Here is a 14,137-nt window from a genome sequence, read left to right on the forward strand (position 1 = left end):
CAGACTGCAGCTGACTCAGACTGCAACTGATTCACATTATAACTGACTGACTCAGACTTCAACTGACTCAGAATACTGCTGACGTGGACTGCAGCTGACTCAGACTGCAGCTGACTCAGATTATAACTGACTGACTCAAACTACAGCTGACTCAGACTGCAACTGACTCACATTGTAACTGACCGACTCAGATTGCAGCTGACTCAGACAGCAGCTGACTCAGACAGCAACTGACTCACACTATAACTGACTTACTCAGACTAAAACTGACTCAGACTACAACTGACTCAAACTGAAACTGACTCAGACTACAGCTGACTCAGACTACAACTGACTCAGGCTACAACTGACAATTATAACTGACTGACGCAGACTGCAACTGACTTCGACTACAGCTGACTCACATTATAACTGACTAACTCAGACTACAGCCAACTCAGACTGCAGTTGACTCAGATTATAACTGACTGACTCAAACTACAGCTGAATCAGACTGCAGCTGACCCAGACTATAGCTGACTCAGACTACAGCTGACTAAGACTACAGCGGACTGACTCAGACTGCAACTGAAACAGACTGCAGCTGACTCGTACTGCAGCAGACTCAGACTATAGATGACTCAGATGGCAACTGACTCACATTATAACTGACTAACTCAGACTACAGCTGACTCATACTGTAACTGACTCGCATTATAACTGACTGACTCAGACTACAAGTGACTTAATTATAAATGACTGACACAGACTGCAACTGACTCAGACTACAGCGGACTCAGACTGCAACTGACTTGCATTATAACTGACTCACTCAGACTGCAGCTGACTCAGATTACAACTGACTCAGACTACAACTGACTTAATTATAACTGACCGACGCAGACGGCAACTGACTCAGACAACAGCGGACTCACGTTATAACTGACTAACTCAGACTACAACTGAGTCAGACTGCAACTGACTCAGACTGCAACTGACTTAATTATAACTGACTGACTCAGACTACAGCTGACTCAGAATACTGCTGACTTAGAATGCAGCTGACTCAGACTGCAGCTCACTCAGATTATAACTGACTGACTCAGACTACAGCTGACTCAGACTGCAACTGACTCACATAACTGACTGACTTACTCAGACTACAATGGACTCAGAATACTGCTGACTTAGACTGCAGCTGACAGACTGCAACTGACTCACATTATAACTGACTGACTCAGACTGTAGCTGACTCAGACTGCAGCTGACTCAAACTTCAGCTGACTCAGACTGCAGCTGACTCAAACTTCAGCTGACTCAGACTGCAACTGACTCAGACTGCAACTGATTCACATTATAACTGACTCACTCAGACTGCAGCTGACTCAGACTGCAGCTGACTCAGACTGCAGCTGACTCAGATTGCAGCTGACTCAGATTGCAGCTGACTCAGACAGCAGCTGACTCAGACAGTAGCTGACTTAGACTGCAACTGATTGAGACAGCAACTGATTGAGACAGCAACTGATTCACACTATAACCAACTTACTCATACTAAAACTGACTCAGACTACAACTGACTCAAACCGAAACTGACACATTATAACTGACTTACTCAGACTGCAGCTGACTCAGACTACTGCTGACTCGGACTGCAACTGATTCACATTATAACTGACTGACTCAGACTGCAGATGGCTCAGACTGCAACTGATTCACATTATAACTGACTGACTCAGACTGCAGCTGACTCAGATTATAACTGACTTTCTCAGACTGCAGCTGACTGAGGGTGCATTCACACCAGCCCTGTTTAGTCTGCTTTTAATCAAACTCTAGCTCGTTTTTCTAGAAAGTCCAGTTCGTTTGGGGAGGTGTGAACGCACCATCGAACTCTGTCACGGAACAAAAAGGTGAACTCTGGCCCGGGCTAAAACCTAGGTTTTGGTCCGGTAGAAGAGAACTCCAGCGCGGTTCGAGTACAGTTTGAATGTAAACAGACCGGGCCCCGCTCCACAAGCAGGAAGTGGATTACAGCGCAGGACAAACAAACACGCATTTCTCTTACCTCTTATGGAGCCGTCAGCTGTCTTGTGTGAAAAACAATATTCTCCAGGGTCTTCTGTCTCATCTTCTGCTCATGCTGAGTCCATTGTTGAAAAATGACAAAAATATAACTCCTAAAACTGCTAAAACTTGATGCCACTTCGTTTTTATTTTTATTTACAGAAGAATAAGAAGACGTGTCTTCAGAGTTTTTTGTGTTGTTTCTTTCAGTAGTTCTTGGTGCAGTGCCCCCACAGGCGAGCGGGGGAACAGGTTGGTTCAACAGGTTGGTTCAACAGGTTGGTTCAACAGGTTGGTCCAACAGGTTGGTTCAACAGGTTGACTCAACTGCACAGTGCAGTGTGAATGCAAACTCACCAGCTCAAATGTAACAAAATGTCATGAATATTGGTCCCCAACCGAACCGAGTCTACCGGACTATCAGTTGTGAAAATAACCTCAGACTACAGCTGACTCGGACAGCAACTGATTCACATTATAACTGACTGACTCAGACTGCAGATGGCTCAGACTACAGCTGACCCACATTATAACTGACTGACTCAGACTGCAGCTGACTCAGACTGCAACTGATTCACATTACAACTGACTCACTCAGACCGCAGCTGACTCAGATTACAACTGACTCAGACTACAACTGACTCACATTATAACTGACTAACTCAGACTACAACTGAGTCAGACTGCAACTGACTCAGACTGCAACTGACTTAATTATAACTGACTGACTCAGACTACAGCTGACTCAGAATACTGCTGACTTAGACTGCAGCTGACTCAGACTGCAGCTCACTCAGATTATAACTGACTGACTCAGACTACGGCTGACTCAGACTGCAACTGACTCACATTATAACTGACTTACTCAAACTACAATGGACTCAGACTGCAACAGACTCAGACTGCAACTGATTCACATTATAACTGACTTACTCAGACTACAACTGACTCAGATTGCAACTGACTCAGACTGCAACTGACTCAGACTGCAACTGACTCACATTATGACTGACTAACTCAGACTTCAGCTGACTCAGACTGCAGCTGACTCGGAGTATAGCTCACTCAGACCTTAACGGATTCACATTATAACTGACTGACTCAGACTGTAGCTGACTCAGACTGCAGCTGACTCAAACTTCAGCTGACTCAGACTGCAGCTGACTCAAACTTCAGCTGACTCAGACTGCAACTGACTCAGACTGCAACTGATTCACATTATAACTGACTCACTCAGACTGCAGCTGACTCAGACTGCAGCTGACTCAGACAACAGCTGACTCAGATTGCAGCTGACTCAGACAACAGCTGACTCAGACAGCAGCTGACTTAGACTGCAACTGATTGAGACAGCAACTGATTCACACTATAACCAACTTACTCATACTAAAACTGACTCAGACTACAACTGACTCAAACCGAAACTGGTACATTATAACTGACTAACTCAGACTGCAGCTGACTCAGACTACTGCTGACTCGGACTGCAACTGATTCACATTATAACTGACTGACTCAGACTGCAGATGGCTCAGACTACAGCTGACCCACATTATAACTGACTGACTCAGACTGCAGCTGACTCAGATTATAACTGACTTTCTCAGACTGCAGCTGACTGAGGGTGCATTCACACCCTGTTTAGTCTGCTTTTAATCGAACTCTACCTCATTTTTCTAGAAAGTCCAGTTCGTTTGGGGAGGTGTGAACGCACCTTCGAACTCTGTCACAGAACAAAAAGGTGAACTCTGGCCCGGGCTAAAACCTAGGTTTTGGTCCGGTAGAAGAGAACTCCAGCGCGGTTCGAGTGCAGTTTGAATGTAAACAGACCGGGCCCTGCTCCACAAGCAGGAAGTGGAGTACAGCGCAGGACAAACACACATTTCTCTTAGCTCCTATGGAGCCGTCAGCTGTCTTGTGTGAAAAACAATATTATCCATGGTCTTCTGTCTCATCTTCTGCTCATGCTGAGTCCATTGTTGAAAAAGGACAAAATATAACTCCTAAAACTGCTAAAACTTGATGCCACTTCGTTTTTGTTTTTATTTACAGAAGAAGAAGAAGACGTGTCTTCAGAGGTTTTTGTGTCGTTTCTTTCAGTAGTTCTTGGTGCAGCGCCCCCACAGGCGAGCGGGGGAATAGGTTGGTTCAACAGGTTGCTTCAACAGGTTGCTTCAACAGGTTGACTCAACTGCACAGTGCAGTGTGAATGCAAACTCACCAGCTCAAATGTAACAAAATGTCATGAATATTGGTCCCCAACCGAACCGAGTCTACCGGACTATCTGGTGTGAAAATAACCTCAGACTACAGCTGACTCGGACAGCAACTGATTCACATTATAACTGACTGACTCAGACTGCAGAAGGCTCAGACTACAGCTGACCCACATTATAACTGACTGACTCAGACTGCAGCTGACTCAGACTACAACTCTGACGCAGGTTATGACTGAACAACTCTGATTCAGAGTTTTTTATTTCAGTTTTTAATTTGCTCTTTTCTGAAAACACGCAGGAACGTTGGTGTTCTGATCTGAGCCTGTCCTGCTAAGAACCAACCGTTACAGCAAATAAACGATCCTCAGAATGGAAGTTATTTCATGATTGTTCTAAACACCGCCTGAATCAGAACACGTTTAATCACCAGGTGGTGCATTTGAAGGTTTTCTCCTGAATTTAATTGTGAAATAGAAAGACTTTGTATTATCGTGTTCATCAGAGTTTCTGTTCTCCAACAGGCTCAGAGTGAAGTGGTCCTAAAGGCAAGATTTTCACTTCATTCATGAATATATTAAAAGCTGCACTCATATTCTCAGCAGCAGGCTAATGCATGTGTCCTACTGCAGAGGCAGGAGGCCAGTGGAACTGGACGCCCAGTCCACACGACAACTCTGTCCACCCAGAATGATCTGGTTATCAGTCATTTCTACAAAATGTACTACCCTTTCTGCCTGTGTCTTCATCCACAGGTGAAAAAAAGCTTTTTGACCTCAGAGAACTTGGTGTAATAATCAGGAGGGTTGTTGCAATAAAAGCTCTTCTTGTTCATCAGACTGTATGCTGGTTGAAGTAACACAGAGGACGGAGGTTTTCCAGCAGTCTGGAGCATAAACACAAGCAGATAATCTGTCCTTGTAGTTCCGTCAGGACTGGGGTCATAGGCTAGATTAGAGGCGGTACGATGACATCACTGTTTGCACCGGAATGAAACAGTAGTATTTAAGGGCCGTTTCCTTCTGGATCCAACTTATTTAAAAATCCACAGTTCCACAGCTCCCAAGATGTGGTTTCTGTTTGGACTTTATGTGTTCTCCTTGTGGGGTTTCACAGAGACCTGTGATTTCAGTGGGTTAAAATAATAAAATAATCATTAAAAAAAATCTCTAAAATTGGTTGAGTCAGACATTTTGGTGTTAGCGAAGGTTCATTAGTTGTGGTGGCCATCTTGAACCAAGGTAATCAGTTGCAGATGTACATCGTTTTATTAACATCCATCAGGCGTTCATGAGATATTTTACTAACAGGAAAGGAGAGGAAAATGACCTAATTTAATTTAAAATCAAATCTCAAATTGAAGCAGAGAAACAGTCAGCAGAAAAACATTTGAGCTCTGCTGCTCTTATGTAACTGAGCACACACACACACACACACACACACACACACACACACACACACACAAATGTTTTTGCTTTATTCCAGCTGATGATATTTGTCCTAACAGGTGGTCATTTAGATTCAGTGCTGGGTTCATACATGCATGTGTGCATGCTTGCGTGTGTGACGGGGGAAAAGCTGACTCGACAAATGTCCACTTAGCACAGGGGTGCTTACACTTTTTCAGCATGCGAGCTACTTTTAAAATGACCAAGTCAACGTGAGCTACCATTATAAGGCCTCGTTTACATGAGAACAACCTCTGGAGATGTTTGTGTTGTTGTCAGTGTTTATTGGGTGTACTAATGAGGGGGTTTACACAAAAAACTCTTGTCAGTAAGGTTGCCAGATAAGAAATTATGAACTATAGTACTGTGGCTTTAAAATGGTAGTATTTTCACCTAAACTTTCATATTTGCTGAGTAAATATATTCTAAGATTAGGTGTATTGTGTTTGTTCAACATGTGTACAGAAAGTGTGTATGTATGAGTGTGTGTGTGTGTGTGTGTGGGGGGGGGGGGGTGTAAATAAGGTTGTTTTCACACCAGATAGTCCAGTAGACTCGGTTCGGTTCGGTACCAATATTCATGACATTTTGTTACATTTGAGCTGGTGCGTTTGCATTCACACTGCACTGTGCAGTCGAGTCAACCTGTTGGACCAACCTGTTGAAGCAACCTGTTGAACCAACCTATTGAACCAACCTATTGAACCAACCTATTGAACCAACCTATTGAAGCAACCAGTTGAACCAACCTGTTGAACCAACCTGTTGAACCAACCTGTTGGACCAACCTGTTGAACCAACCTATTGGACCAACCTGTTGAACCAACCTGTTGAAGCAACCTGTTGAAGAAACCTGTTGAACCAACCTGTTGGACCAACCTGTTGAACCAACCTATTGGACCAACCTGTTGAACCAACCTGTTGAAGCAACCTGTTGAAGAAACCTGTTGAACCAACCTGTTGGACCAACCTGTTGAACCAACCTATTGGACCAACCTGTTGAACCAACCTGTTGAAGCAACCTGTTGAAGAAACCTGTTGAACCAACCTGTTGGACCAACCTGTTGAACCAACCTGTTGAACCAACCTGTTGGACCAACCTGTTGAACCAACCTGTTGAACCAACCTGTTGAACCAACCTGTTGAACCAACCTGTTGGACCAACCTGTTGAACCAACCTGTTGAAGCAACCTGTTGAAGAAACCTGTTGAACCAACCTATTGAACCAACCTATTGAACCAACCTATTGAACCAACCTGTTGAAGCAACCAGTTGAACCAACCTGTTGAACCAACCTGTTGGACCAACCTGTTGAAGCAACCTATTGAACCAACCTGTTGAACCAACCTGTTGAAGCAACCAGTTGAACCAACCTGTTGAACCAACCTGTTGAACCAACCTGTTGGACCAACCTGTTGGACCAACCTGTTGAACCAACCTGTTCCCCCCCTCGCCTGTGGGGGCGCTGCACCAAGAACAACTGAAAGAAACGACACAAAAACCTCTGAAGACACGTCTTCTTCTTCTTCTGTAAATAAAAATAAAAACGAAGTGGCATCAAGTTTTATCAGTTTTAGGAGTTATATTTTGTCATTTTTCATCAATGGACTCAGCATGAGCAGAAGATGAGACAGAAGACCATGGATAATATTGTTCTTCACACAAGGTGGCTGACGGCTCCATATAAGAGAAATGTGTGTTTGTCCTGCGCTGTACTACACTTCCTGCTTGTGGAGCAGGGCCCGGTCTGTTTACATTCAAACTGCACTCGAACCGCGCTGGAGTTCTCTTCTACCGGACCCAGACCTAGGTTTTAGCCCGGGCCAGAGTTCACCTTTTTGTTCCGTGACAGAGTTCGATGGCGCGTTCACACCTCCCTGAACGAACCGGACTTTCTAGGAAAACGAGCTAGAGTTCAGGACAACAGGGCTGGTGTGAATGCACCCCAAGATATTTTAAATTTATCTGGCAACCCTGATGCTGGGCTAAGCTGCATTCCTCGTGCATGCAGCATCTGCATGACGGTTATTGTGTCCAAACTGGTGAACACACGAACGTCTCTTTGGACCCTGGATTTTTTTAGTTTTGCTCCTACATGCTGAAGAAGGGTGAGTAGCCCAAAAACACTCTGCTCTCTACCGTTTATTAAAACTTGTTAGAGCAGAAAAACTTTTGACTGCAACCGACTGTAGTGTGCATGTTCGACTTGACACATGGAAAATTTCACAGGTGTTTCCCCCTGAAAATCTTCACTCTGAGACCTGGTTTGAGAGAGAGAGGGCTGTGACTGGCTGCCCTGTATGTCAGTCAAATAACAAATTTCATATTGAGGATGGATGATAAGCTGACGTCAATTTTTTATATGCCATGGATCTACCCATAATGTCTTTGCAATCAACCGGTAGATCGCGATCGACGTATTGGGCACCCATGACTTGGCATTATTGCAGGTTTGAATGGCTTTCCTTCTGTCCTCATTTAGGCATGTTTAGCCCAATGTTGCAGACTTCTAATGTTATGCAGCATAAAGTGAGAACATCACACACTTACATTTTGAATTCACTGGATGAAAAAAAACCCCATCCTCAACAGAATACAGAATAAAAGACCAGTTCCCTGAATAAAACTCCAGGTGTAGTATTATTTCCTTGGACATCAGTTACTGATAATAAACACATTCTTCACACTTTTATATTTGCATAAAACAAATTTTCATTGACTTGACATGTTGTGCAGTGAGATAATGTGATGATAACATGTTGGTGTGCACTGAGATAAGTTCAAGTTCAATTAGGTTTTATTTTTGTTTCATCCCTTGGTACATGAGGTGGAACAAAATTATATTCACCGGGTCCTAGTAATATCCAACAATAGCAAAAATATAAAGTGTAAAAAGAACCAGTAAATAAGGATCTAAGATATAAACGAAGATCTACGCTAAACACTAATAGTGCAAAACAATACGCAGAACAACAGCAGCACGAACATGAGTCTGTGTGAGCAGATGAGTACGAATGAATACAGCAGCATGAGATCAGCAGCATGAGATCAGCAGCATGAGCTCAGTATCATGAGATCAGCAGCATGAGCTCAGCAGCATGAGATCAGCAGCATGAGCTCAGCAGCATGAGATCAGTAGCATGAAATCAGCAGCATGAGCTCAGCAGCATGGTGATGCAGCGTGACAACATGGTGTGCAGTGAGTTCACATGTTAAGCAGTGAGTTGACACTTGTCACATTCCAGAAGCTTGATGTTTAATGAGTGTGTCACAGGTGAGATTTCTGTATGTGTTCCCTGCTGCTTTCTGAGGGTGGTGTACACACACAGCGTTCATCTTTTATGAGCCCATTTATGTTTTTATGTGACACCTCATATCCATGACCATTTATCCTTTTTATCTGTCCTGAAGCAGCGTTGCTCTTGTTTCTGTTGGACTGTATGTTACTAGCCCCACCCTGAGCAGAGTGCAGGGTACTCCATGCATCGTTCACATGTAGTGAAGAGAATCAGTCCCTTATTCCCACTCTGCTGCTGAGTCCTGAAGTCAAACTGAAACTCCCCGCATCCTGCAGGATGCTTCTGCTCTGACATTTCTGCATAGAATGAGTTTAGTTCTCTGGAGATCAACACGTGCTGCTTATATTTTTCCTCTTGTATTCATGTTGATCTTACTTTGACACACATGTTTTATTTGATTTGTTTATATATCTGAAGCAGTGTTTGATAAAGTTATAAGGAGTGCGTTTTACTCCTGCAGTAGAAAACAGTGAGTGTATTCAGTTTGGAGACGCAGGAGGATTCCTGATAGATCAGGCAGCCAACAGCTACAGCAAAAACAACTCAAAGCAGTTTGTCATTTTGTGCACGTTTGCACTCATTTATTTTAAACAAACTGTGTTCTTATAAAATAAAAGAATGGGCTCCTTTTATGTACCTGAAGATGATTTGCTTCTCATCAGGGAGACTTTCTCAGCTCAATAAAGTGGAGAATGAGTTGTTTTGAGCTTGCATGAGAAGCTCAGATATGTAACCTAGATTTACGTGTAGGTTAAGCTCTCTTTCCTTATGGTCACCAGGGTCTTTGGCTCCCACTAGATGGTCTTCAGGGTCTTTTATCTATTGTAGATGAACATATGCAACTGATATATTCATAAATTAAACGGATTCTTTCATTTTTCTGGACTGAATAATGTCGTGCGTTGAATTTGATAAAATGTATCGTGAGACGTTAATTTCCTTTGACCCATCAAAATGAACATGGTCATTTATTTACAGAATCAAGTTTAACATCACACATTTACATTAATTAGGCAAAATGAAAATAACAACATGGCTAATTTAGCAAGTTTTACAAGGAGGAAACAATACGGCGATTGTTTCCCTTGCTTCCAGCTGTACAACAGACATTTCTAAAATATCTGGAATGATTTCTAGCAGATAGAGTTTTAAAGATGGAAATGAAGTTTAAGTTGAGAGAAAGGATGGATGAGGGAAATGTGTGTGTGTCGGCATCAGAACGGCACTCTCCGGTGAGTTCCCAGCTTCTTCCCCGGTACACTTAGGTGGTATAAATCAACTCTTTACCTGGAGGAGTCTCTACTGGTACAAAGTTCCATTTAACGCACCCTTTCAGCGTCTCCGTAGGAACAGCTGTGAATCGTCCGAAGTAGTGACGGTACTTGTTCGACACAAGTTCACCTCTTGGTGGACTTCACATGAGTGGAGTCCGTCAGAAGTTCCACTCAGAGGTGGAAGATGTCATAATCCCACAAGACTCGGAAGAACTCGGGATCATGCCTGGACTTCTGTTCTCCCCAGCACTGGAGCTGCAAACGACTGAAGCCGGAGCCTGAAGCGACTGAAGCTCTGCAAACTCTCCACCCGACTGGTTTGAACTAGGAAGTACCAACATTTAAAGAGTTCTATTTCCGGTTCATTTGGGAGGTTCCTGATTGGTTGTTTCGACCAGACAGGGTGTGTTTTTGTGACGTAAGAGGTCACTAGGAGTCAGAAAAACAGCAAGAATGTTATGGAACAGATTGAAAATGTTTTTCAGACAGACGAGAGGAATATTTAGGCGAGTTGGGGAAAACAGGTGCCAGCCTCTATATTTACGTCTGGGAGGATTTAAAACATGACAGTTCGTTCCAACAACTTGTTTTGCGTTTGACTCCAACCTTGGACCAACTTACACTGCTCATTCAAAGACAGAAAATCAGAAAATGCATAATTACTCTGTAACAGACCTTAACATGATTTCTACTTTGCATGAGGATTAAAAATCACTAATAATGTTTCACAGTTGATTAAAAGTGATTAGTTCACTTCAACATCTAAAAATGGTTTGAACTAAACACACTTTGATTATCAAACATTTGTAAAATAGTAATGATAATAGAAAAGAGAGTGTTCTTTCAATTGATCAATTCAAGAAAGAAAGTCTCAGGATGGGTCAACCTGTATTTCTGGATTCAAATCAATGAAATGACAGTTTCTGGCCCATAAGGTCCTTAAGGTCAGGATTTGACCTCAGGCCTAGTTCACTACACTATCAAGATCACCATTATCTCTAGCAACATAATGGTACTTCTTCCAGCTATCTGACTGTTAACAATGGTGTACCACAAGGTACATTGTTAGAACCCACCCACTGTACCCTGTACAGTGTATATAATGTTTGTGGACATTGCATGCATTGTTTTTGTGTACAGTGTATATATTTGTGTACAGTTCCTGTTTGTACAAAACTCTGCTGCTCGCTTGTTGACTAACACACATAAACATGAACATATCACTCCTGTCCTTTCTTCTTTGCACTGGCTCCCGGATCAGTTTAGAACATAGTTCAAGCTGCTGCTGTTTGTTTTTAAAGCTTTGAATGGCCTCGCACCGTCCTATATTTCAGAACTTTTGAAAGTCCACCAGCCCAGCAGAGTTTTACTGTCTGCTGGTCAAAATCTGCTGGAGGTGCCTTGCTCAAGTTGTAAACAATGGGGGGACCGGTCCTTTTCTGTTGCAGGCCCAACAGCCTGGAATACTCTACCCCATGAGCTGCGTGCCATCTCTGATCTGGTTCTGTTCAAAGCCAAACTGAAAACGTACTTATTTAACAGGGCTTTCAGTGTTTAGTATTTAGTATTTTTTAAGATCTCTTTTACCTTATTTTATTGTGGCTGTGTTTTTAATTTGCACTGATTTATTGTGCCCTGTTTTTATTCGTTTTATCTTGTAAAGCACTTTGATCAATGCAAGGCGTTATTGGGAGGTGCTATAGAAATAAAGTTTACTATTATGTATTGTGTTTGTATACAGTGCATATAATGTGTTTGTGTAGTGTATATATTGTTTGTGTATTTTGTATGTATTGTCTGTGTGCAGTGTATGTAGTTTGTGTATAGTGCATATATTGTGTTTGTGTACAGGTGAAAAGGAGTATGTTTATTTACAAAATAACTGAAACTGTTCTAAAAATAGTTCGTGTCATCAGATAATAGAATACAATGCCAATCAAAATGCTACAAGTCTCAAAGGAATGCCTGCTCACAGAAATATTTCAAATTATATAATAATCATAATAATAATAATAAGAAGAATAAGAATAATGTAAATGAGTCCTCGAGGCTCAATGGGATTAACCTGTCTAAATAAAGGTTGAATGAAAAAAAATCCCTTTTTTTTTAATTAACCTGGGCTTGTCACAATTGGCTGGTGCTGGTGAACCCATTGGTGCAGGCAGGCAGGCAAGGACTCAAGATAATATAAAAAAGGAATTAATTTTACAAAACAAAAGAGCTGATGGGGCAGCAAACTTACATAAACCAGGAGATGAACATGAGGAGCAGACTAGGCATCACAAGGAACAAAACAGGACATCACCAGTGGACAGATAATACAATGCCAGGACAAAGGACTAACACAGAGACGCAGACTATATACAGTGACTAACGAGAAAACACACCTGTGAGGACATGCAGCTGAAACACATTAGGGGAAATGATAAACTAGGAAACCAGGGAGTGCAGGAACAGACACACACCAGATGGAGGCATACACTAGGAAAACACAAATCTTATAGAAGACAGAAATTAAGGATAAGGAAAACACAGGACATGAACACAACACAAGATGGGACTAGATGCCAAAACACAAACCACAATCCCTACAGGGCTTAGAGCGAGGTAGTTTAATGTCTCTGATAACTCTGATAATGCAATGGTGACTTCAGATGTATTAATAAATCAGGGTGCTGTAAAACAGGGTGAAATACTAAAAACAAGAACATATTCATTTCAATTTTAATTAAATTGAATATTTGCTTTGATTTTTCTACGGACATTAACAAATGTTTTGAAACTTGTATTTGTATATGTAATAAATGCCTAAAAAACAAACTAATATGTAAATAGTTTATGTTTTAGACATTTATTTTGTACAGTTACAGCTGTTAATAAATGTGCCTGTGTGACAACTGGGACAAAGCTTTGACTCTGAAATCTATTTTTGTTATTACTTTATGGAAAGAAAAAATATTGATAGATTCATTCATTCATTCAACCTTTATTTAAACAGATAAATCACACTGAGCCTCGAAGACTCATTTACAAGTGAGACCTGTTTGGACAGACAAAAACAGTGGTTAACTGGACACATGTAGGAGCTGGAGGCGAAAACAAATTCCTATCAGACTTTTTTCTTGCCTGAGAAAAAAACCCTCTAATATAAAAAAAAACACCTCGCACAAACAAACACATATTTACGTAGACAATCTGCAATTGGAGAAGAGAGCGGAGATATATATTGTATATCGCAATTTATCTTAAAAATATCGAGATATTCATTTAGGTCTATATCGCCCAGCTCTATATAATTACAACATTATGAATAAAAGCATTAAAACACAAACCATAATTAGAAACAATGAAATGCTAAATCATATCGCCCCGTGTTAAATGTCAAGGAATAAAAGCAAAAGCCAAAACACAATCAGCAACAATGAAATACTAAATCAGATCACACTGTGTTTTGTTCATATTGTTTGTGTACTTTTTATGTTTTGTGTTTGTGTACAAAGATACAACACGGATACAAGAATACAAGGATTTTTATTGTCATTCACATCACATGTGGTACATGTGGTGGAACGAAACTATGTGCACAGGGTCCCATTTACATCTAACAAAAATACAATTTGTAAAGAAAACAGTGATAAGATCTGAGTCATGAACTAAGAATATACTCAATTCACTAAACGAAGAATACACAAAGTACTAATGGTACAAAAACATTGCTCCAAAACAACAGCAGCACGAACATGAGTGTGTGTGTGAGCAGATGAGCATAAATGAACACAGCAACATGAAACAGATCAGCAGCAGCATTGAAACAGATCAGCAGCAACATGAAACAGATCAGCAGCAACATGAAA

The 14,137-nt window shown here is 41.6% G+C and overlaps 1 protein-coding gene across 1 annotated transcript in view; it reads left to right on the forward strand.

Moving 5' to 3' along the window:
- The window catches only part of LOC119425556 (ephrin type-A receptor 7), a 106,660-nt gene that overhangs the window by 61,261 nt on the left and 31,262 nt on the right, over positions 1-14,137 (forward strand). The window lies entirely within an intron of this gene.

Source organism: Nematolebias whitei, chromosome 19 (assembly GCF_014905685.2).
Source record: "Nematolebias whitei isolate Nwh7 chromosome 19, NemWhi1, whole genome shotgun sequence".
Taxonomy (NCBI): Eukaryota; Metazoa; Chordata; class Actinopteri; order Cyprinodontiformes; family Rivulidae; genus Nematolebias; species Nematolebias whitei.